This window comes from Lactuca virosa, chromosome 3, assembly GCF_052849685.1.
Source record: "Lactuca virosa cultivar CGN04683 chromosome 3, Lactuca_virosa_CGN04683_v6, whole genome shotgun sequence".
In the NCBI taxonomy this organism is placed as follows: domain Eukaryota; kingdom Viridiplantae; phylum Streptophyta; class Magnoliopsida; order Asterales; family Asteraceae; genus Lactuca; species Lactuca virosa.
Genome location: NC_136428.1, coordinates 149,780,733 through 149,805,177, shown reverse-complemented (window position 1 = coordinate 149,805,177; position 24,445 = coordinate 149,780,733).

Sequence of the window (24,445 nt, the reverse complement as noted above, 5' to 3'; positions counted from 1 at the left end):
AACCTTAGTGTATCCACTCAACAACTATTGACATACTAATAAGGACCTTTTTAGTTCTCAGATAAGAATTATCGTAACACAAAATACTCTTATATTATTTTAAGTTTATGTTCTGTTCTATGTTCTCATTGTAGTAGTGTTGGTAAGTTTTTAGACTTGTTGCAACCTCGCAACCACACTTAGGCACATGCTAGTCAACTGTAACGCCCGGGTTTCGGGGCTAAGCATTTTTAGACGATGTAATAGTCTAGGTCAACTATTGTAACTCTTTTGATGTAATAAAGATGAAATATTTGAGTATTTTGAGAATTATGTGAATTTATGTGCTTATTATTTAATTATAAATGTATAATTAATAAAGAATAAAAATAAGCGTCAAAATGAAATGTTAGATAAACCCGATATCTATGAAGGATGTGGTAGTGGTCGTGATGAGGTTTCCGAATATATAAAGAATGCCAAAATCTGAGTTATAACGAAGAAGTTATGACCCGACGAAGTTTCATGACGGAACCGACGCGATACCGGGAAGCGTAAATAGTGAATTTACGATAAAGCGAGTTTTAGCCTTAGCGATCTAAACGAAAGTCGTAGAGTTCGTTAAACCGAAAGCGTGCATAAAAAGAATGCCCAAATCTGACTTCATATGAGGAAGTTATGATTTTTCTAAGTTTCAGCTTAGTGGTATACAGCCCAAATACTCGATTTGAGATCGAGCGGTTTTTAGCCGACACAACCTAAACGAGAATTAAAGATCTCGTTAATAGTAATGCAACGGTAAAAAGACAGACGAAAACGGACGTCGGATGAAGAAGTTATGAATTTTTAACGGACTAATCCTGTCCCGGCCTGTTAAAAATATCACTGTTGAAATAAATTCAAAATTAGCCGACGGAGTCTAAACGAAAGTTGTAGATTACGTTCCCGCCTACGCGTGGATATAAAGAATGTCGAAAACGGAGTTCATATGAAGAAGATATGAATTTTCAAAGTTTTTAAAATAATTAATATTTATTTTTAATTATCTATTTATTTATTATTCGTTCGACCGGAGGAATCTACTTTACACCGGAGAAAAGGAAAAGGAGCTGACAACTAATCGAGTACGGTTAGGTGACGTATGCAGTGACGCCGTGTACGCCCAGCGTACTTTGAGATTACGCCCAGTGTACTTGAAGTTACGCCCAGCGTAATCGGGGTTTCCAACCCCTATAAATAGAAACCGAAGTTCAGCCATTTTCCTTACCAATATTCATTCTTTCTCTCTAAATTTTGCCTTGGTTTGCGTGCCAATAATATCCCGAAGCCCCGATATTATTCCCGAGCCCCGAAGCAAGTTTTGAAGCCCCGAAGATCCCGAGAAGTGCAACTCTCGAGCCGAAGCTCTGCTCGCGAGAAGCTCGGTTTTTGTGAAGATCTTCCAGGTCTACCGAAGAATACTACTTCTACAAGTCGTAGTGCTGTCCGGTTATCTTCTGAACAAGTGAGTGTGTAGTTACTTTCTTCTAACGCATATTATGAAGTATTTATTATAAAACATGTGTGATATGTATATTTGGTTGTTATATGTGTGAATGTATATTCACTTTCTTCTATCTCATATATATGATATATTATCTATGAAATATGTGTTATATGTGTGTGCCTTATCTGTTATGTGGAATATATATTAAATGAACATGCTTTACAGGTTTTAAAACTATGCATAAAAATATATATTTTTATCTACTAATATGTTGGGTAGAACATGGGTAGATAGTTGATGTGTGATAAACAGATGAGAGGCCTCGATGTTGTTGTTGATCTAGTCATCTAGCGGAGTATGGATGACGACCACAGACTCTTCTAGGCAGTCCAGTGGAACACTAGCAGGCTCATAACCTGTAGGTGTTGTGAACGACGTGTTCACCGGTGTACTCTAATCCCCCACATGGTTGCCTTTAGGACATCTATTGTTGAGGAAACCCCTTAGCAGTAATGTCCGTCCCGATGAACTTTCCTAGATTAGGTCCCTTTAGATAGATGTTATTTTAGGGACGTAAAGTGAGGATAACGGGAATGGGTAATCGGGTTATTGTTGGTCGGTAAAAAAATTAAATATAATTATTTATTGTGGGTTGAAAACCCTATATGCTCACCAGGCTCCCAAGCCTGACCCACTCAGTTTATTTGTATTACAGGAAGTGGCGCAAGGGCATAAGATGGATGAATCATCAAGTTGTTTTGTTTATGAGCCTTTACATGAATTCAACTGTTGTATTGCTTGTAATATTTGTTTATGCTTTTGGTCTGTTTATTGGAACATGACATCCCGAATATTGTTATAAAATGATTATGCATCTTTGATAAAATGCTTTGATAAACTTTATTTTATCATATTTTGTTTTGGGACAAATTCCGCAACTCTTTTGAATAAAAGAAAAAGATTTACTCTGAAAATATTTTTAAAAGCATAAATAAAAACCGGTCTTTTCTGGCCGAGATTTTGGGGATGTCACAGTTGGTATCAGAGCATTAGTTTAAGCGAACTAGGAATTTGTAGGATTTCTAGACTTAAACGTAGAATGCTAAGCGATGATTGTGAGGTGTGAGCACTAGCTTATTTTAGGAATTGTGCCTAAAATGCTTTTATGTGCTAAATGATTTATGCCTTATATGCTGTTATTTGTTCGGATCTATGGTCTGTTGCCGACCGGATCTGGAAACCTTATGTGTTTAAGATTCTAAACGTACGACTACGATATTAGAACTAACATGTAAACGTTTCGGAGAGATAAGGATGATTTAAACGTCTATCCTGAATAAAGATCTAAATTCACCTTATTCGGGGTATAGATCAAAATGGCAAGAACCCGCAGTGGAGCTGGAAACGCAAACGAAAACAGGAATCGACCACCTGTAATTGAGCAAATACCTGTTGTAGCTGCAGCACCTGAGCCAGTAACGATGGCTGGTGTAGAATTGATGATTCAGGCGATGTTGGATAATCAGATGGAAGAAACTAGACGTCTGCTTCGACAAAATCGTGAAGAATTTTCAATCCAAGTTGAAGAGCCCGAAGTGAATGGAGGGCCATCGGAAGGTGGAAACTTCAGTGGTACTGTTGGTCAAGCCAACCCACTAATAGTTAGGCAAAACCACCAGGATGGAGGAAATGACGGACGTGGATGCAAATACAAAGATTTCATGGCATCCAAGCCACCTAGTATATCTGGAAGCCCGACGCCGGTGCAAATTATGGATTGGATCTCCGAAATGGAGACAATGTTTGAAAGTTGCGAATGCAGCAACAGGCAGAAGACCGCTCTTGCTATCCCGTTGTTGAAATCTGGCGTGTTGAGTTGGTGGAAGCTGTTAGCTGACTCTATGCCCAAGGGAGAAGCGAGTAAATTGTCTTGGGAAGATTTTGTGGAACAACTGAAACTGCAATACTGCTCAGAGCAGGACCTACTGGAAATCAATAACGAGTTTCAGAATTTGAAGAAGGGAAAGATGAGCGTTGCTGAATACGCTGCAAGTTTCACGGAGAAAATGAAGCTTATCCCATACCTAGTTCCAACAGAACTCTCAAAGGTCAATAAGTTTGCCTTTGGACTACCAGCGGACTATGGTCCAATGGTTAAGCAAGCAACCACGCTGAAAGCCGCCATCTGGGCTGCCAGAAATGTTGAGACCCAGATCAGGGAGAAAGGTCTGGAAAGGTCAGAGGTTGGTGAGAAGAGGAAGTTTGACGGACCCTCGGGGTCCGGCAAAAAGGGTAAATTCTCAAACTCTAGTTCGAAAGGAGGTGGAGGAGGCAAAGTGAAGTGGTGTGACAAGTGCAAGAAGAAGCACTCTGGGAAGTGCGACGGAGGGGTCACTTGTTTCAAATGTGGGAAGCCTGGGCACTATGCCAATGAATGCACATTCACTAAGAAGGTCTGTTATGAGTGCAACGTGGAGGGGCACATTTCGAGGGACTGCCCAAAGAAGAAGGAAGCAGGAAGACCCAACATTCCACCAAAGCCGAAGGCTAGAGCCTTCCAGATGACACTGGAAGCTGCTAAAGAAGAAGCTGATGTCGCTTCAGGTACCTTTCTCGTAAACAAATTGCCTGCCCAAATTTTATTTGATTCTGGAGCCAACTACTCCTTTATTTCGCATGAATTTGGTAGAAAGCTAGCTTTGCCTGTCGATAGACTAGATAATGTCTTATTAGTCGAAGTTGCTAGTGGCAAGTTTGTACCTGTTAACCATCATATGAAAAACATCTTAATTGATTTGAACGGGAATAAGTTTCACGAGGAATTATTGCCTATCGAACTTAACGGTTTCGACATCGTGTTGGGAATGGATTGACTTAGCACCAATGATGCGGAAATACTGTGCAAAAAGAAGATTGTAAAAGTAAACCCGCCTGGGAAAGAGTCGTTTATGGTGTATGGGGACAAACGCAGGGTAAATTCTGGAATCATTTCTCTAATGAAAGCCAGAAAATGTTTGACCAAGGGATGTACATCATATTTAGCATTCGTGATCGATGCTAAGAAGGAAAAGAAGGTGATACAGAGCATTCCTGTCGTGTGTGATTATCCGGAAGTATTTCCCGAAGATCTTCCCGGATTACCGCCTGATCGACAAGTAGAATTCCGTATTGACTTGTTACCAGGAACGACACCAATAGCAAAAGCACCTTACCGATTAGCACCGACGGAGATGAAGGAGCTGATGATGCAACTTCAGGAGTTATTGGACAAAGGTTTCATTAGACCTAGTTCATCACCCTGGGGAGCTCCGGTGTTATTCGTGAAAAAGAAAGATGGAAGTATGAGAATGTGTATTGATTACAGAGAGCTGAACAAGGCAACAATAAAGAATAGATATCCGTTGCCAAGGATTGATGACTTGTTCGATCAACTGCAAGGTTCAAGTTATTTCTCAAAGATCGATCTTAGGTCAGGATATCATCAACTGAAGGTGAGAGATCAGGATATTGAGAAGACTGCGTTCAGAACGAGATATGGACAGTACGAGTTCTTGGTTATGTCGTTTGGACTAACTAATGCTCCAGCAGCATTCATGGATCTGATGAACAGGGTTTGTAAACCATTCCTCGATAAATCCGTGATAGTGTTCATAGATGACATTCTCATCTACTCGAAAAGCCAAGAAGAGCATGGTAGACACTTGCGGGAAGTGTTAGAAGTCTTGAAGAAGGAGAAGCTGTATGCTAAATTCTCCAAATGTGATTTTTGGATTCGAGAAGTCCAATTCTTGGGTCACGTAGTCAACCAAGAAGGGATAATGGTCGATCCAGCAAAGATTGAAGCGGTAATGAAGTGGGAACAACCAAAAAGTCCCACGGAGATCCGAAGCTTTTTGGGATTAGCCGGATATTACCGAAGGTTTATCCAAGGATTTTCTTCAATCGCTAGTCCATTAACAGCGTTAACCCACAAAGGAGCTACCTATGCTTGGAGTGATAAGCATAAAGAAGCATTCGAGAAGCTAAAGAAGAAACTATGCGAGGCACCGATACTTTCTCTACCCAATGGAGTTGAAGACTTCGCTGTTTATAGTGATGCGTCTGGTGTTGGGTTGGGTTGTGTTTTGACCCAAAGAGAAAAGGTGATCGCATATGCGTCTCGACAGTTGAAGGAACATGAAAAGAACTACCCGACTCATGACTTGGAGTTGGCGGCGGTAGTTTTCGCTCTAAAAATATGGAGGCATTACCTCTATGGCACGAAGTGCAAACTTTTCACCGATCATAAGAGTCTCCAATATCTCTTTAATCAGAAAGAATTGAACATGAGGCAACGACGCTGGCTAGAATTACTCAAGGACTATGACTGTGAGATACTTTACCACCCCGGTAAAGCAAACGTTGTCGCTGATGCTCTCAGTCGAAAAGTCAACCTTGAAAGAAAAAGGCCAAGAGCGTTGAGAATAGAAGTTGTCTCGACCATTGTGGAAAGTATCAGGGAAGCTCAAGAAGAAGCTTCAGAGAAGAATGACCGAAAAGAAGAACGTTTGGGAAAAACATTACTGTTTGGTACAAACAGTCAAGGACTAAAGGTATTCCAAGATCGGATTTGGGTACCTAAGACTGGAGGAATAAGAGATCTTCTGATGGAAGAAGCTCACAAGACCATGTACTCGATTCATCCCGGTAGCACTAAAATGTATAGGGACCTAAAACCCTACTACTGGTGGCCGACGATGAAGCTCGACGTTGCGAAATATGTGGCCGAGTGTGTAACTTGTGCAAGAGTTAAGGCACAACATCAGAAACCATATCGGAGTTTAGAACCCTTACCTGTACCCATGGGTAAATGGGAAGACATCACCATGGATTTTGTGACTAAACTACCCAGGACGAAGAACGGTCACGACATGATTTGGGTGGTCGTGGATCGTTTCACAAAGAGTGCACACTTCATAGCTGCCAATGAAAGGTGGTCTATGGATAAGCTTGCAAATGCTTACGTGAAGGAAATTGTGAGACTTCACGGTGTTCCTCTAACAATTGTATCGGATCGTGATAGTCGTTTCACGTCAAGGTTTTGGAGAAGTCTACAAGAGGAATTGGGTACGAAGTTATGTCTGAGTACAGCTTACCATCCGCAGACTGATGGTCAGAGTGAAAGAACGATTCAAACGCTTGAAGATATGTTGAGAGCATGTACCCTCGAGTTCCAAGGTAACTAGGATGAGCACTTACCTTTGGTAGAATTTTCCTACAACAACAGTTTCCACTCGAGCATCAAGATGGCACCTTATCAAGCTTTGTATGGACAAAAGTGTCGTACGCCTTCTTGTTGGCTTGAGGCTGGCGAAAAGCAGTTTATGGGCCCCGAGATAGTCCATGAGACTGCTGAGAAGCTGAAGGTGATCAGGGAAAGGATGTTAGCAGCTCAGGATCGTCAAAAGAGCTATGCTGACAAGAAAAGACGACCGATGACCTTCGAAGTTGGGGATTCCGTTTTGCTTAAAGTCTCACCGTGGAAAGGACTTATACGATTCGGGAAACGAGGAAAGCTGAGTCCAAGGTTTATTGGACCGTTCAAAGTTCTTCAGAAGATTGGGAACCAAGCTTACAAGCTGGAATTGCCCGAAGAACTCGATGGTATTCATAACACCTTCCATGTATGTTATCTGAGGAAATTCACGGGAGAAGTTCCCGACATAATTCCGATCTCGGAGTTAAGAATGGATGAGAATAAGAGGCTAATCGAAGAGCCCGAGGCAATTGTTGACCGTAAGATTAAGAAGTTACGACGCAAGATGGTCGACTTAGTGCTAGTCCGATGGAAACATTCGAATGGGCCGAATCTCACTTGGGAAACAGAGGATGACATGATGAGTCGCTATCCGCATCTGTTTGCTGACGCATGATTCCGGGACGGAATCATCCTAAGGGGGAGAGAATTGTAACGCCCGGGTTTCGGGGCTAAGCATTTTTAGACGATGTAATAGTCTAGGTCAACTATTGTAACTCTTTTGATGTAATAAAGATGAAATATTTGAGTATTTTGAGAATTATGTGAATTTATGTGCTTATTATTTAATTATAAATGTATAATTAATAAAGAATAAAAATAAGCGTCAAAATGAAATGTTAGATAAACCTGATATCTATGAAGGATGTGGTAGTGGTCGTGATGAGGTTTCCGAATATATAAAGAATGCCAAAATCTGAGTTATAACGAAGAAGTTATGACCCGACGAAGTTTCACGACGGAACCGACGCGATACCGGGAAGCGTAAATAGTGAATTTACGATAAAGCGAGTTTTAGCCTTAGCGATCTAAACGAAAGTCGTAGAGTTCGTTAAACCGAAAGCGTGCATAAAAAGAATGCCCAAATCTGACTTCATATGAGGAAGTTATGATTTTTCTAAGTTTCAGCTTAGCGGTATACAGCCCAAATACTCGATTTGAGATCGAGCGGTTTTTAGCCGACACAACCTAAACGAGAATTGAAGATCTCGTTAATAGTAATGCAACGGTAAAAAGACAGACGAAAACGGACGTCGGATGAAGAAGTTATGAATTTTTAACGGACTAATCCTGTCCCGGCCTGTTAAAAATATAACTGTTGAAATAAATTCAAAATTAGCCGACGGAGTCTAAACGAAAGTTGTAGATTACGTTCCCGCCTACGCGTGGATATAAAGAATGTCGAAAACAGAGTTCATATGAAGAAGATATGAATTTTCAAAGTTTTTAAAATAATTAATATTTATTTTTAATTATCTATTTATTTATTATTCGTTCGACCGGAGGAATCTACTTTACACCGGAGAAAAGGAAAAGGAGCTGACAACTAATCGAGTACTGTTAGGTGACGTATGCAGTGACGCCGTGTACGCCCAGCGTACTTTGAGATTACGCCCAGCGTACTGAGTACGCCCAGCGTACTTGAAGTTACGCCCAGCGTAATCGGGGTTTCCAACCCCTATAAATAGAAACCGAAGTTCAACCATTTTCCTTACCAATATTCATTCTTTCTCTCTAAATTTTGCCTTGGTTTGCGTGCCAATAATATCCCGAAGCCCCGATATTATTCCCGAGCCCCGAAGCAAGTTTTGAAGCCCCGAAGATCCCGAGAAGTGCAACTCTCGAGCCGAAGCTCTGCTCGCGAGAAGCTCGGTTTTTGTGAAGATCTTCCAGGTCTACCGAAGAATACTACTTCTACAAGTCGTAGTGCTGTCCGGTTATCTTCTGAACAAGTGAGTGTGTAGTTACTTTCTTCTAACGCATATTATGAAGTATTTATTATAAAATATGTGTGATATGTATATTTGGTTGTTATATGTGTGAATGTATATTCATTTTCTTCTATCTCATATATATGATATATTATCTATGAAATATGTGTTATATGTGTGTGCCTTATCTGTTATGTGGAATATATATTAAATGAACATGCTTTACAGGTTTTAAAACTATGCATAAAAATATATATTTTTATCTACTAATATGTTGGGTAGAACATGGGTAGATAGTTGATGTGTGATAAACAGATGAGAGGCCTCGATGTTGTTGTTGATCTAGTCATCTAGCGGAGTATGGATGACGACCACAGACTCTTCTAGGCAGTCCAGTGGAACACTAGCAGGCTCATAACCTGTAGGTGTTATGAACGACGTGTTCATCGGTGTACTCTAATCCCCCACATGGTTGCCTTTAGGACATCTATTGTTGAGGAAACCCCTTAGCAGTAATGTCCGTCCCGATGAACTTTCCTAGATTAGGTCCCTTTAGATAGATGTTATTTTAGGGACGTAAAGTGAGGATAACGGGAATGGGTAATCGGGTTATTGTTGGTCGGTAAAAAAATTAAATATAATTATTTATTGTGGGTTGAAAACCCTATATGCTCACCAGGCTCCCAAGCCTGACCCACTCAGTTTATTTGTATTACAGGAAGTGGCGCAAGGGCATAAGATGGATGAATCATCAAGTTGTTTTGTTTATGAGCCTTTACATGAATTCAACTGTTGTATTGCTTGTAATATTTGTTTATGCTTTTGGTCTGTTTATCGGAACATGACATCCCGAATATTGTTATAAAATGATTATGCATCTTTGATAAAATGCTTTTATAAACTTTATTTTATCATATTTTGTTTTGGGACAAATTCCGCAACTCTTTTGAATAAAAGAAAAAGATTTACTCTGAAAATATTTTTAAAAGCATAAATAAAAACCGGTCTTTTCTGGCCGAGATTTTGGGGATGTCACATCAACCCTCGGATAATATAGTTGATCAGGCTATATCTTCCCAGCTTTGACTATATGTCTCTAAGTCTACCTGTGCTGTCCAACAATCGTAATACTTTTGTTCTGTCCTAGTGACACTGATTTTAGTATGAATGCAGGTATGTATACTTGGTTAAATATTTTATTATTTAAAAGTATAAACTCTTTATCAGGGTATTTTAATCCCGCTGTGTTTATAGTTCGTATATCTTTTACGGGTTGATACACTCGATTCACTATAAACAATGCTCTGATACCAATCTGTCACACCCCAAAACCGGAACGGCGGAAACGTTCGGGGGTGGAGGACGTCATGTACAGTATCACAACAATGCAAAGTAGTAAACAAGCAACAACATCATCCATTGCATTAATAATATAATTTCATACAAGTGTGTTCTGTCAAGTTATATAGACACCAAAAATGTACAAATCAAAATAAAAGATGAGTCTTGAACGAGCTCCATCTTCTCAAAAACCTGGCACCGGTACCTGTCTACTGGCGACCTGAGAATACAAGTTATTTTGAAAGAGTTTATCAGCTTTAAAGCTGGTGAGATCATAAGTATATTAGTGTCTGAATTTGTATGAAAGTGTTTGTAAGATGTTTGTAAGATGTTTGTATGATGTTTGTAAAAGTTTGTAATTGTTTGAACTCTCCTAGAAAACCCTATGTTTCCTACTAAAAGTAGCCTTCTACCAAGGCATCTAGTGTCTGTGTGTGTCTCTTGTAAGAGTATGTATTTTCCCAAATCTGACTATCATTAACCAAAAATATAGTTTTTACATTACTGTTCATTGTGTGAATGTTCACAAAGTGAATGTAATGGGAAAATGAGATAGTACTGTAGTGTTGTATTAAGTAACTACTGATGTACTAACTACCTTAAACCAATTGTTATTTAAAGTACCATGTGATCGGCCTGTATCCTGCTACCGACTCATAGAAAAACGACGATGTAAGACGTCGTAAGAAATGACGTTTGGCACCCGTAGACTTGCAAGTCCCACTGTAGCGAGCAACAAGGTGTAGGATAGTCAATCCAGTATAGATCTGTACACAAACTCATACGCTCCCCACTTAAGGAGATTCTGGATACAAAAACGGTCATGGCAGGTAGTGCCATGCCCCGTTACGTGGCTCACATAACTGAAGTAATGTATATGTAATGTATGTGCTAGTTGTATTGTGTGTTCTTCCTCTGTCTAGCCTGTATGTATGTTCCCTCTGTAATGTATTGTTTGATTCTCATCACTATGTATTATGTTTGTTTCTCATCACTATGTATTATGTTTGTTTCTCATCACTATGTATTATGTTTGTTTCTCATCACTATGTATTATGACTCATGTATGAACTGAGTCATTGTATGTTTCATTGTCACACCCCCAAACCAAGGATGGCGGAAACGTCCGGGGGTGGAGGACTTCATGTATAGTATCACAACAACGAATATAATAGTGCTCAAAGTAAATACAACCATCATAAATATAATTGAAAAGGTTACACCATGGAATAAGTTGACATGTTTCAAAATCAATTACATTATGATGACAAAATGAAGCGTTTGACGATTTATCGTCCCATCCTCAAAATGCTGTTGGTTTTACTGTTTCACTGATTTCCTGAGAATACAAGTAGTTTTGAAAAAGTGTCAACAATTAAGTTGGTGAGTTCATAAGTGTTTGTTTGAGAAAGAAACTGTTTTCCTTGTAAAAGCGACAAAGTATGTTTCCAGAAAATCCAATATTTTCTTTATTAAGTGAAATGAATGCTTCTATGTTATGCGATAATGAACCCTAGAAAGGCCCATAGATTTCCTTCTATAATCGCCCAGTGTATATAAGTTATATAAAATTTAAGTTAAATAAACCGTCGAATATAATGGGTCTGTCCTAGGTCCACAACCAAACAAGGAACAGGAAGTAAGGCGGGCCCACCAATTCTAAGTCGATTATGACTAGATTCTTATATAACTCTAGCATATACACTTAGCAATTATAGCTGAAGTCTAACAATTCTAGATGAAATATAGTTTTAACAGAGATATGATTCCAAAGAAAATCCTATATTTTCCTTATAAAAGTTATGTGGTCCTAAATCCTAGGACCGGAAATAAACAAGTATTTTCCATACTTAAAGATATAAAAGTGGTTTTAAATCGGCATAAACTCGTTTAGTTTAGAAGTAAAACCCCTTTTCAAAGTAGAAGTTTCCATGTAAACTTAAAAGATTGTTAACTACCTATGTGAGTCGCTATAACCATACTATGACAAGAAATAACCTGCACAACGTTTTTCAGACGTTAAGATACTATGACTCTTGTCACCCGTAGACTTGCAGGTCCCACTGTAGCTAGCAGCAAGGTGTGGGGTGTCAAACCCAATATAGATCTATACACAATTATCACGCTCTCCCTACAAGAGACTCTGGTTATAACTTACAGGAATTGGGATCCCGTACTCAAACGTACGAGGAGAGAATTGCCTCACATCCTAAGTTAACTAGTCACACAGTTTGATATTAAAACCTCTTCCATGAAGGAAGTAAAATCACCTTTTATGAATAAATTAGTGATATGAAATCCTTAAACTATTACTATTATAGTTTATTACGTAAAGATATGAAAAACCCATTTGTTTTGAGAGTAAAACCTTTTTCATGTAGTAAAAATCCATAAACTATGCTTATTGAAGTTTATTATAAGTATTCGAAATGAATGAGTAAACATTATCATGAATGACTAAATTTCAGTTTATGATGATAAACTAACAAGAAAATACATTCAATATTTAGAACTTATTGTTATACACTTTGCTCAACATAATACAAAGTGTTATGAAAGTTATAAGCTGTTAACTAGTTTTTAGCCGTTCTGCACTGTTTTAGAAAAATCATACAAAGTCGAAAACTGAATCCGTAAATTCTGAGAGTTCATAAAATGTGTCTAGTTTGTTCATAATTTTTATTATGATTTTTGGAAGTCTTTAACTTGTGTTAAAATGTTCATATTCACAGACTGGTCCGAATTTGTTTTTGAAATGACAGTCAGTTTTGTAAAAATCACCATAAATCGTAGAAAAATCGTATGGTGATGTGCAAGTAGTCATTTTAAATTTATGAACCTGAACTATTTGCACCTAATACAGTTTTGAAAACTAAAATGTTTATGTTGACCAAAACAGTCCGTGAATGGAGTTGAACTTTTCTGATGAAGGCTGTTAAATGAGTTTAGTTGAGTTCTTGGTGTTTTAACTTGTATTCCCCCCCTTAAAACTTAAGAAAAACATGAAACAATAGGGGTATGAACTCATCTTGAGTGATTTCAGTAGATGGATTATGGAGGAAAGAAGTGTTCAACTCAAGAACACTTGGGAGATGCTTGAAGATTTGAAGATCTAACACAAATATGATGATATTTGTGTAAGCAATCTATTATTTGGATGAAAGATAGTAGAATATCTAAGTGTAGGAGGAAAATACTTACCAAATGTAGAGGGAAAGCTTGAAGACAAGCCTTGAATCTCAAAATCTAGAGAGAGGAAGTGAGAGAGAATGAAGTTGTCACTTGGTGGAAAATGGAGTAATGTGAGGGGAGAGGAGAGTTTCCAGCTCTTGACCAAATGTGTGGCTGAAAAATGGTGGGAAAAGTACTATGGAATGACTGGGTATGGTGGGAGGGACAAGGGGTTGTACTATGGAGGTATGGGGAGGTTGCTTGTGTCATACACTAAGGCAAAGTCAACACTCCACCCATAAATCTTACGTATTAGATTTTATTCTTAGGCAAGCATTTTCCCCAAAATATAATTAAAATATGAATATTTGGGGTTTATTATGTTAAAATACGAGTTTGGGTGAAAATCCCGCGTTAAAATCTCGAAAAACGGGCTCAAAACGCTAAAAATATTGAAAATCGGGCAAAAACTGCCAAATTCCAAAATTTGGGGCCGGAGGTTCGGTCCTAGTCCTTAGAACCGAAAGTAGGAGAAGAAACCAAGAGAGAAGGGTTCGGCTGCGCTGGTCGCCTCTCGGACTGAAGGTGAGGCTCGGTTGTGCATGGGAACCGAGAGGTCTCGCAGGCATGCTCATCAGAAGGGACCGAGGGTTAGGATCTTGGACCGAAGGTCAAGTCCTCGGACCGAAGGTCAGGTCCTCGGACCGAAGGTAAGAAGGGTAGAGCCGAAAGTCAGGTCTCGGTTCTGATTAGTCAGGGGACCGAAATAGACCGACCGCTCGGTCCATTTCGGTTGAGAGGGTTTCGGTTCTCAGGAGGTTCGGCTCCAAAGAGGTTCGGCTCCTAAGAGGAGTTTCAGTTCCTAAGAGGAGTTTCGGCTCCTTAAGGCTGTTTTTCGCGTAGACTTCCGTTTTCGAGCTGTTTTCGTCAAATTCGAGGGTCGGGATGCCCCGAGTGATTATAAAAAGTTGAGAGAGATTTTGAGAGAGATTTGGGAGAGATTTGTCATACTTGGAGAGATTTGGCATACTTAGAGAGATTTGGGAGAGATTTGACATTCTTGGAGAGATTTCTCATACAGAGAGAGATTTGGGAGAGATTTCACATACTTGGAGAGATTTGGGAGAGATTACACACACTTGTAGCGATTTCTCCTACTCAGAGAGTTTTGGGAGAGTTAGAGTGAAAGAGATTGGGAGAGACTTCTTTTGTGACCTTTTTGAGTGTTTGGCTTCGCAACGCAAGGTTTGTACATCCCGTTAAGTCTCGTTATGATTGTTATATGCCCCTGAGGGTTAAGGAATAATGTTTTATCGAGTAGTTTCATCACTTGCCCAGATTAGGGTTTAGAATTTCCGAACACGTGAAAACTCTAAGTGATACTTTGTATTACGATTGCGAGTTGTTCAATAAGAACATAATGGAAACCCTAATGTACAAGGGTTAGATGAGTTGACCGGTTTGACTTGTTGACTTTAGTTGACTTTGACTTGGCCAAAAATTGACGGTTGTCACATTCATTGATCTAGTAATAGTATTAGTATCTCCCTAAACTATACCTATTATAGCTTACTAGTAATGTTGTTTGTATGTATGAACATGTTTGTGTATACCTTTGCTACCCAAAGGTATTGAACTGAATGAAAGAAGTAACCTTTTATATCTATATACATATACATAATATATAACTAGGATTCAAACGACCTTCGGACAAATAACCCTGATACCCTAAGTCCACAACCAAACAAGGAACAGGAAGTAAGGTGAGCTATCAGTCCTAAGTCCTTTCAATCCTACTTATATAACTATATCTATATAGATACACATTTAACAAAATATAAGTTTAAAAGAGTTTAAGTAACAGTATTTGACATGTACAAGAGTTTGATAAAAGCATTTGGTATATAAAAGAGTTTGTAAAACAGTTTGGTAACACAGTTTGAAAAGTAAGAAATCCACTTGTTTGGTAGTTATTAATCACATGTGATTGATATAATAACTATAATTGTTCAACTTGTATTCCCCCCCCCCCCCATAAAAGCATTTAAAAACATTTAAAAGGTTAATTAAGGAGTATGAACTCACCTGTAGTGAGTGGTTTGGATGAACGGAATGTATAGGATGCTAAGTGTCAAGTGAAGACTTGTACACACACAATGATCCTATTTAACATATAATAACACATATATGTATCCAATTAGTCATTAAACAACTAATTAACCAAGTTAAGACCTCCTAAGACATGTAAAACACTTGATTTAAGTGCTATAAGTCCTAAGGATTGCATCTAAGAGTGGTTGGACCTTGCATTTGAGTTTAGGGTTCAAGGGTAAACTCCCTTGGAGTTTACGGTTTTGTGACCATAACTCATTGAGTTTACGGTCGTAAACCTATGAGTTTACGGCCGTAAACTCATGGTACTTTGACCATTTTGTGTTTTGAAGCTTTAAAGATCATAAGAAGCATTCCTAGTTCATGTTTAAGCCTTAGGAAGAGATTAGGGCACCATTTCACTCCTTTGTGGAGTTTACGGTCCTTGGACCACTTCTCCTTGGGTTTACGACCGTAAACCCAAATGGTTTATGGTCTTTTTGATGTTTTAAGTCCTAAGCACATTAAAGATGGTATCTAGACTAGTTTCTAAGGCTTGGTAAAGGACTAGGGCACACTTTGGCTCTTTATTAGGGTTTACGGTCCAAGAACATCTTGGACCGTAAACACCTTTGATCTTGTGTTTCCTTATGTTTTCTAGATGTTTAGGAAGCGTAACAAGTCTTATAACACACTAGAGTAAGACTACTTACTATGTAGAAGCTTGAAAAGGTGCTAAAAGTCCAAGAACACTAGTGTGTGTTCTTGGTGTTCTTGGTGAAACTAAGAACACTTGAAGATCTACACAAACGGAATGATTTCACAGATGGAATCACGTAAGATCACTAGATTAAGTAAGATATCAACTTTTTAGGGCGAGAAACACTTACATAGTTGAAGATCAAGAAGAAATGTCGGATGCTACTTGAGAGGATTTGAGTTTTGGATCTTGAAATGTGAAAAAGTGATTAAAATGGCTAAGTGCCATATTTATACCCTTGGGGTTTACGGCCGTAAACTCCATGTTTAGGCCGTAAACTCCAAAATCTTGGAGCTTTGGTACATTATTGTTGCACAATAAACCCTAGGGCATCCTCTCTCCTGTTATCTCCTGAAGTACTAGGCTTTAGAACACTCAAACTGACTCTACACAGCTCAAAAGTTAGCAGAAATTGTTCTGACTCCTATTGAAGTGAATTGTTGTACATAATAGAAATTTCGGGTTGTCACAATTTCTTTAGTATTTTAAGAACTTAATGGAGTACTCAAAGAAATAATAAATGCGTGCCAATTTCATTGATATTAGTATATGATACAACGATCAGGAAAATTTGACCTTTTTATAGGTCTAGGGTACATCAATGAAAATGGGAAAATTTGACAGCATTCCGGCCTCCAAATCATGTACTCACAATCCGTCGGGTTTACATTTATAAATATAGCGCCAGAAGTACGCGCTCTACTCCGAGCGGGTAGAACGCTGCGGACCATGGTATGTGGTTGTGGAAGCCTTAGCTCGGGCTACTTGACGTTCGGCCTCGATGACGCGCCTTTCCAATGCGGCTTGGCTCCTACGGAACTCCCTTACCTCGGCTCTAGTAGCAGTGATGTCCTTCTGTAGGGAAAAGGTATGCTCTATTGTTCGTTCATGCTCCTCGTCCAGACGACGGAGTCGTACTGCAGTGACAGCAGTGGTGGCCCCAATGTCCAAGAGTTGGCTGGCATTTACTCTTGTTTGCACTCCTTGGTTGGCAATGCGACGAACCATGACAGGGAGTGCCCTGTCAGCCGAACCCCCGTTGCTGAGGTTATAAAAGCCTCGCACAATGCCGTAGGGCGGGCGTTGTCCTTGTTCCCTGCTCCATCGCTTCAGATCCACCGCCCAGCGGGGCGTCGGGCCCTGAAAGTTCCTTTGGGGATTTGCTGCTCCTCGGGGAGGATTATAGATCTCTGGTTCCGAGTCAGTGCTCCCAGCATCTCCTTCCTCTTCTGAATACTCGTCTGGGTCTTCCTCGGGATCTTCTTTGGAATCCTCTTCTGGCTCTTCCTCGGGAATCTCTTCGGGATCTTCCTCTGGGTCCTCCTCGATCCAGCCTCCATTACCCTGGTTAGGGTAGTAGGGATCCCCGGGGATGTGAAATCCTGCCATTTCGTCTGGTCGAGAATAGAGGTAAGAGAATTTTATATAAAACTTCGGAGTAAGGAGAGAAATTTTCAATAAGGACAATTTTTATTTATTTGACGATTTCCATTTCTAATTGAATACCGAGGTCCGCATGATTATAATAGTTCTTTTAGTATTTACAAAATACTCCTATAGTATTTCAAAATTTGCAAGTCTGATTCTAGTATTTCATTTGGTAAGTTTTTGACTTGTTGCTTACTACGATCATTCCCCGACATACGTTGGTCATATCTCGGATAAATATAGTTGATCAGGCTATATTTATTCTTGATCTGATTACATACCCCGAGGCCTAATCGTAACGTCACAACTTGCCTTTATACTTTTGTAAAAATGTTGGTCATGATACTAGACCGATGCATGCATGTACTTATACTTTTGTAAAACTAGCATTTTATTTTCTCAAAAGTATAGTTTGTGAAAACGTTTTGTCAGAGGGTTTTAGTCCCTTTGCATTTACAGTTTGTATATCTTATGTGGTTCGATATACTTAGTTCACTATAAACAATGCTCTGATACCAATCTGTCACACCCCCAAACCAGAATGGCGGAAACATTCGGGGGCGGATGACTTCACATAGTATCATAACAGTTGAATATTGTAAAGAAAGTAAACACAACCATCATAAATATAATGAAAAGTTACATCGTTGCATGTAATACATGTTTCAAAAGAATATTACAAATATGATGATTTAAAATGTTTTGATAACAGACGCCTTAGCGTTCCTTCTCCAAAAGCTGATGATTACCTGTATTACTGATTCCCTGAGAAATACAAGTAGTTTTAAAAAAAATGTCAACAATTAAGTTGGTGGTTTCATAAGCGTTTTTGTACTGAAATTTGTATATCCTTTAGTAAAAATAGTTGAATGTGTTTTCCAGAAAATCCAATATTTTCTATGTATGTGTGATAGTTTGAAAAAGTTCCAAAGGCTGGAATGCAATAGTATCTTTCGTGCTAAAATGGGGAAAGTGAGTTTATACCCATATAATGTAATTACTGAATGCATGTAGGATTTTCGTAAATCAAACTTATTTTAATACTCCGTGTGAGTTTTATAACCATGCTACTGACCCAGACTGCCTGGACCAACGTTCTTCAGGCGTTGCAGTGTTATGATGTTTGTCACCCCAGACCTGCCGGTCTAACTGTAGCTAACAGTTTAGGTGCGGGATTGTCAATCCTGTATAGATCTATACACAGTATCACGCTCTCCCTCCAAGAGATTATGGTTTATAATACAGGACTTGAAATGCGTACTTGAGAGTACGTTGAAGCTGAATTTCTCACAACACTTAGTATTAATAGATTTACGAAAAGAAAAGTCTATATTTCTTGTAGATGAAAGTATTTCATTTTACAGTGTTTATATAAAGATGTAATGAATAACTCGTAAACTATACCCATTATAGTTTTTCGAAAGTGTGTTCCGTTTGGTGATAAAAACTAGATGTAATACCATCTTTGCATGTAAAGTGTAACGTTGGTGTCAACGTTATTTAACATTTATAAAAATGTAGATAAAGTATTTGAATCCATATAAACCGATGCTTATGTTAAAACATAAGTTTTTCTCGTATTTCACTTGTATTCACCCCCTAAAATATAAAAAAGACATAAAAACGTTGGGGTATGAACTCACCTGGAAAGTGTGGTGATTCGAAGAAAACGAGATTTTCTCGGGCGGCACTTCGATCGGAAAGTGGTGTATTTCTCGGGAATCTCGGAGCTTCGGACCTTCGTCGGAACTTGGGTACGTAACGGGGTGTCGGGGTCGTCTCGGGATGCTAAACGTAGAGTAGAAGTGAGAGAGAAGAGGGAAATGAGCAAGGAAAGTCGGAACCCTCTCACCCTTTATATAGGGGTTGGTTATGGTGCGAACGCGGGGCGTTCCTGCTAGGTACGCAGGGCGTTCCCCTGAACGCAGCGCGTTTCGAAACTAAGTTACGTCATCTCTTATGCACCTCGGATGGGACGGCGAAGAGTCAGGTCTGCGAGCACGAACGCGGTGTGTTCCCTCGGAACGCAGGGCGTTCCCTTCGGATAAGCCTCGTTATGTGTGCCAAAAACTTCAAAAATGCGTCACTTTTGCATACGATCTCCGTTTTTTAAGTTCTTTATATCCACGCGTAGGTGAGAATGTATTATACAACTTTTATCTTGACTCCGTCGGCTAATTTTGAATTTATTTTTAATTATAGTTTATTTAATAGGCCGGGACAGGATAATGCCGTTAAAAATCCATAACTTCTTCATCCGATGTCCGTTTTCGTCTGTATTTTTACTGTTGCACTACCATTGTCGAGATCTTCAATTTTCGTTTAGGTTGCATTGGCTAAAAATCGCTCGATCTTTAATTCGAATTTTTAGCTGTCTACTGCTACATCCGAAACTTCGAAAAATCATAACTTCCTCATACGAAGTTAGATTTGGGCGTTCTTTTTATGTACGCTCACGGTTTAACATAATCTACGAATTTCGTTTAGATACTTAGGGCTAAAAAGTATTTTATTGAAATTTCAGTTTTTACACTTGGCAGTGTTTTACCGGTTTTGTCGTGAATTTTTGATTAGTCGTAACTTCTTCGTTATAACTCGAATTTGAGTGTTCTTTATATTTTTGAAAACCTTGACACTATATCTAACGTTTTATGCAACCCAATTGAGACTTTTGAACAGTTCATTTTTAACGCTATTTTTGTTGATTCCAAATAGAGTTTAACATCTGACTTTTGAACATTACATTGATTTGAAAATATCGGGTTGTCACAATAAAGTCTTCCCAAGACATCTTAATAGTTTCTCCCTTGGGCATAGTATCAAACTGTAATTTCCACCAGCTTAGTACCCCAATCTTCAATTGTCTAACCGCAAGAACGGTTTGCTGCTTTTTTCTACAGTCGCAACTCTCAAATACCATCTCCATCTCGAGGATCCAATCCATGACTTCCGCAGGTGTGGGGCTTCCAAAAAGACTGAATGGCTTGGATGCCATGAAATCTTTGTACTTGCATCCACATCCATCGTTTCCTCCATCAGGTTGGTCTCTTCTAATCACACGTGGCTCAACTTGACTGACAGTTCAAGTGTAGTTTCCTTCCTCTGACTGTTCTATGTTCAGACCAGGTTGCACAACAGGTGTTGTGGGTTTATGCCTATTATCGCGTAACATTTGTCTCATCTCCTCCCTTTGTTCGGCCAGCAGAGCTCAAATCATTGCTTTGACTCTTGCCATCGTGGCAGGTTCAGTTGCTGGCACCGCTCCAGGTGCACGTTCGAGTACACAGGGCTCAGGATGCCGATTCCCGTCACCTAGTCCACTCCGAGTTCTCAACATGTCAAGCTATACACCAAAACAAATGTTCAGTGTACTGAGACACGGGTTTATTATGACAGGGATAGTTTTATTTATGTTTGACGCATAATCCTCCTTATCACTCTAAAAAGTTATATGTCAGTTCTAATACTGTAATTAATCGTTTAGAATCCTAAACACATAAAGTTTCTAAATCTAGGTCGACAACAGACCATCAATTTATAATAGAATCCTAGGTAATCAACCTAAAGCGTCTTAAGGCATCTTATCGTTATAACATGCTTTAACATAAATCATTTAGCACATAAAAGCAAATTAGGCATCATTCCTAAAATAAACTAGTGCATGTGGCATTTCAGGTATACTACCTAAAATATAGCAGACACTCATCTTACAATCATTGCTTAGCATTCTAATTTTAAGTCTAGAAATCCTCATTTATTCCTAGATCGCTTAAACAAATGCTCTGATAAAAACTTTGACATCCCCATTTTCATGACCAATATAAAACTTTTCTTTATGCTTATTTTATTCAGAGTGTGAAACTTATTGCAAAATTTGTTCCCATACATCATAATATTATTATTAAAGCATTGTCGAGGGAAATGTATTTCATTTATATTTAAAACCATGAGATGTCATTGTCAATACATATACATAAGCATAAAATGTCTAAATAGGCCTTATAACAATTTATCATACTATTTTCAACAATTTCCTCAAATGACTCATCATCCAAGTGCCTTCGTACCGCTACCTGTGATACAAAGAAATTGAGTGGGTCAGGATTGAGGGATTGGTGAGCACATAGGGTTTTCAACCCACAGTAATTAAGTTTTTTTAATTATATAATTCGAATCAAATAATTTACGTGATTACCCATTCCCGTTATTCTCACATACCGATCCTAAAATGTTGATCTCAAGGGACCTATCCTAAGGATCATCGTCATCAATGGGTAGACAATATTGCTTCAGGGATTCCTATACCAATATGTGTCAATAAGCTAACCATGGGGTGATAGAGTACATCAAATGAACAGATAGTTCATTATCACCTATAGGTTGCGAGCTTGTCAGCATTTCCACTAGACTGTCTAGAATAGTCCGTGGTCGTCATTTATACTTCGCTAGATGAATGGTTCATCGAAGTCAAGGCCTCTCATCAACATCTCATCATTTTCATCACCCATCATTTTCATCACCCATCACTACCCAATATATTATATATAAATAAATGAAAATACGTATACGATTAAATCAAGTAAAATCATATAATTCGTTTAACACAAATACCAAGTAATACAAATAATAGGCACATATAACGTTTAATCATCTAGATACTTTATATCTATGTGTAACCCGAAAGCAACTATGCACTCATTTGTTAAATTGGATGACTGGAAAGTTGGACAACACTTCGCTTAAGCAATTGGCTTTTCCTTTGATGTGACATAGGTTCAATTATCACTAAGTCTTATTTTAATATTTCTTGTGGATAATGATAGTCTAGATTTCTCAACAATCCTAATGTCCACATCAAAATCTATCAAGTAAGGAACAACCAAGTAGGATCATATCAGAGGTAGGGTCTATTTATATACATATTATACTGTTTGGAAATCCCATTTTAAACACCTCACTAAATCCAACCTAGACATCATCCCCGTAAGTAGATCAATCAGTAATATGACATTGGAATTACTGACAAATTTTATTTATAAATTTATAACAACGACTATGAATTTAAATATAAATTACACTAAAATAATATAGAGTGTAATTTAACTTATAATATAGATTCCGTAGACAAACGTCCGGAAATTGCACTGAAAAAGCTTCTACTCGAAGGCTATTACTTTTCGGGCACTCAGGGCTTCGCCGATATACTAGAAACTAAGAAAATTTGGATCTAATGCAGAGAGAACTCGAGGGATTGGGCTATAGGTGTGAGATATGAGAAGCATATACGGAGGCGGGTATTTACAACCGTAAAAATATATGCGCATCGCGCAAGTGGTCAGGGTGATGATGTTTCGTTCTCTAAGTGGTGCCACATGTCGAGATTTGGGTGGATGTCAGACTAATTTTGAGTTTATTTTTAAAGTTATAGTTTTAACAGGCTTAGACTATTAAAGTCCGTTAAAAATTCATAAATCTCTCGTCTGACGTCTGTTTCCGACTGTTTTTATATCGACGGATAGGTATTGACGAGATCTTCAACTCTCGTTTAGATTGTTTCGGCTAAAAATCAACCGATCAAATATTCGATTTCTGTGCTAACACAGATACACTGAAATATTAGAAAAATCATCACTTCCTCTCGTGAAGTCAGATGTAGATGTTATTTATATGCACGCTCTCAGTTTTACGATTACTACAACTTCCGTTTAGATCACTTAGGCTAATAAACGATCTATCACCGATTCACTATTTACGACACTCGATGCCGTATCGGGTCGAATGCGAAACTTCAACGGATCGTAACTTCTTTGTTCTAAGTTCTATTTGAGCGTGCTATCCTTCTAGCAGTAGTGTTGTTTTTTAATTGAGCTTCCATTGTTCCTTTTATCAAGCATAATGATTCGAATCGGGCTTTTTGGTAAAATTCTTTGCCGAAAGAGATTCTCCCTTATCGGATAACATCAGATGCCGGTGGTGGTTGGCGTTATGTATGGGTATTATTCGGTGCCAGTGGCATCTTAGCTTTGTGGGCAATATCGGATGGTTGGTATCTCACCGCATAAGTGTCACGGATGGCGTAGTTTAGTGGTTCTTTCCTGAGGATGTATGTGCGTGCTCTCCCGTCTTTAGTCTTTCTCGGCGTCAACCCCAAATACGAAAAAAATAATTTGAGCCGGACTCAAGGAGGCTTCAAAGCAAGATCTTCGTCTTTCATATAGAAACGAGACCTCTCCTTCTTAGGTTATCCCATTTTTTGTCGGCTGTCAACTTCTTCAACTACTGATGTTGCTGACCTATATGGTTAGCTTTTCGTTCCTTTTGCTTCGAGCGCCCTTTCCCCTTCTCCGCACTCAAGCTGTTGTCTTTCCAAACCCTTTCACTGCCTCTGAGGAAAGATTCTCGCTACTCAATAAATTTAGTAAGTGAAGTTCTCATATCAGCTTAAAAAGAAATGAATCAAATGGGCTCCTCCTCCTTTTGGTATTTTGAAGTTGAACACAAATGGTTCTTCAAGGAATGGCATGACAACAGGTGGTGGCATTATTAGGGACTATGAGGGCTCCGCTTTGGTTTCTTTTTCTACCTTTTATGGCCTAGGTACCAACACATTTGCAGAAGCCAGAGCTCTCCTTTTAGGTTTGATGCTTTGTTACAGGTTAGGTTCCTTATATTCCCATAATCATCATCACGTCTACGTCAACTTTCATCAAGGTTATTTGGCCTAATTATTATACTTTTTAAGACGCGTATTTTATTTCTTATTTTATTTTGTCGCTTTAAGCACGTATACTACATATAACTACACATAGAACACATAATACTCAATAATTCTCTTTATTTACATCAAATAAAGGTTACAATTGTTGACCATTACAATTTTATCATTTTATTAATGCCTAGCGAGAAACACGGACGTTACATTCTGATACCCTCTCTCAAACTAAACATTAATTTGAGAGTGA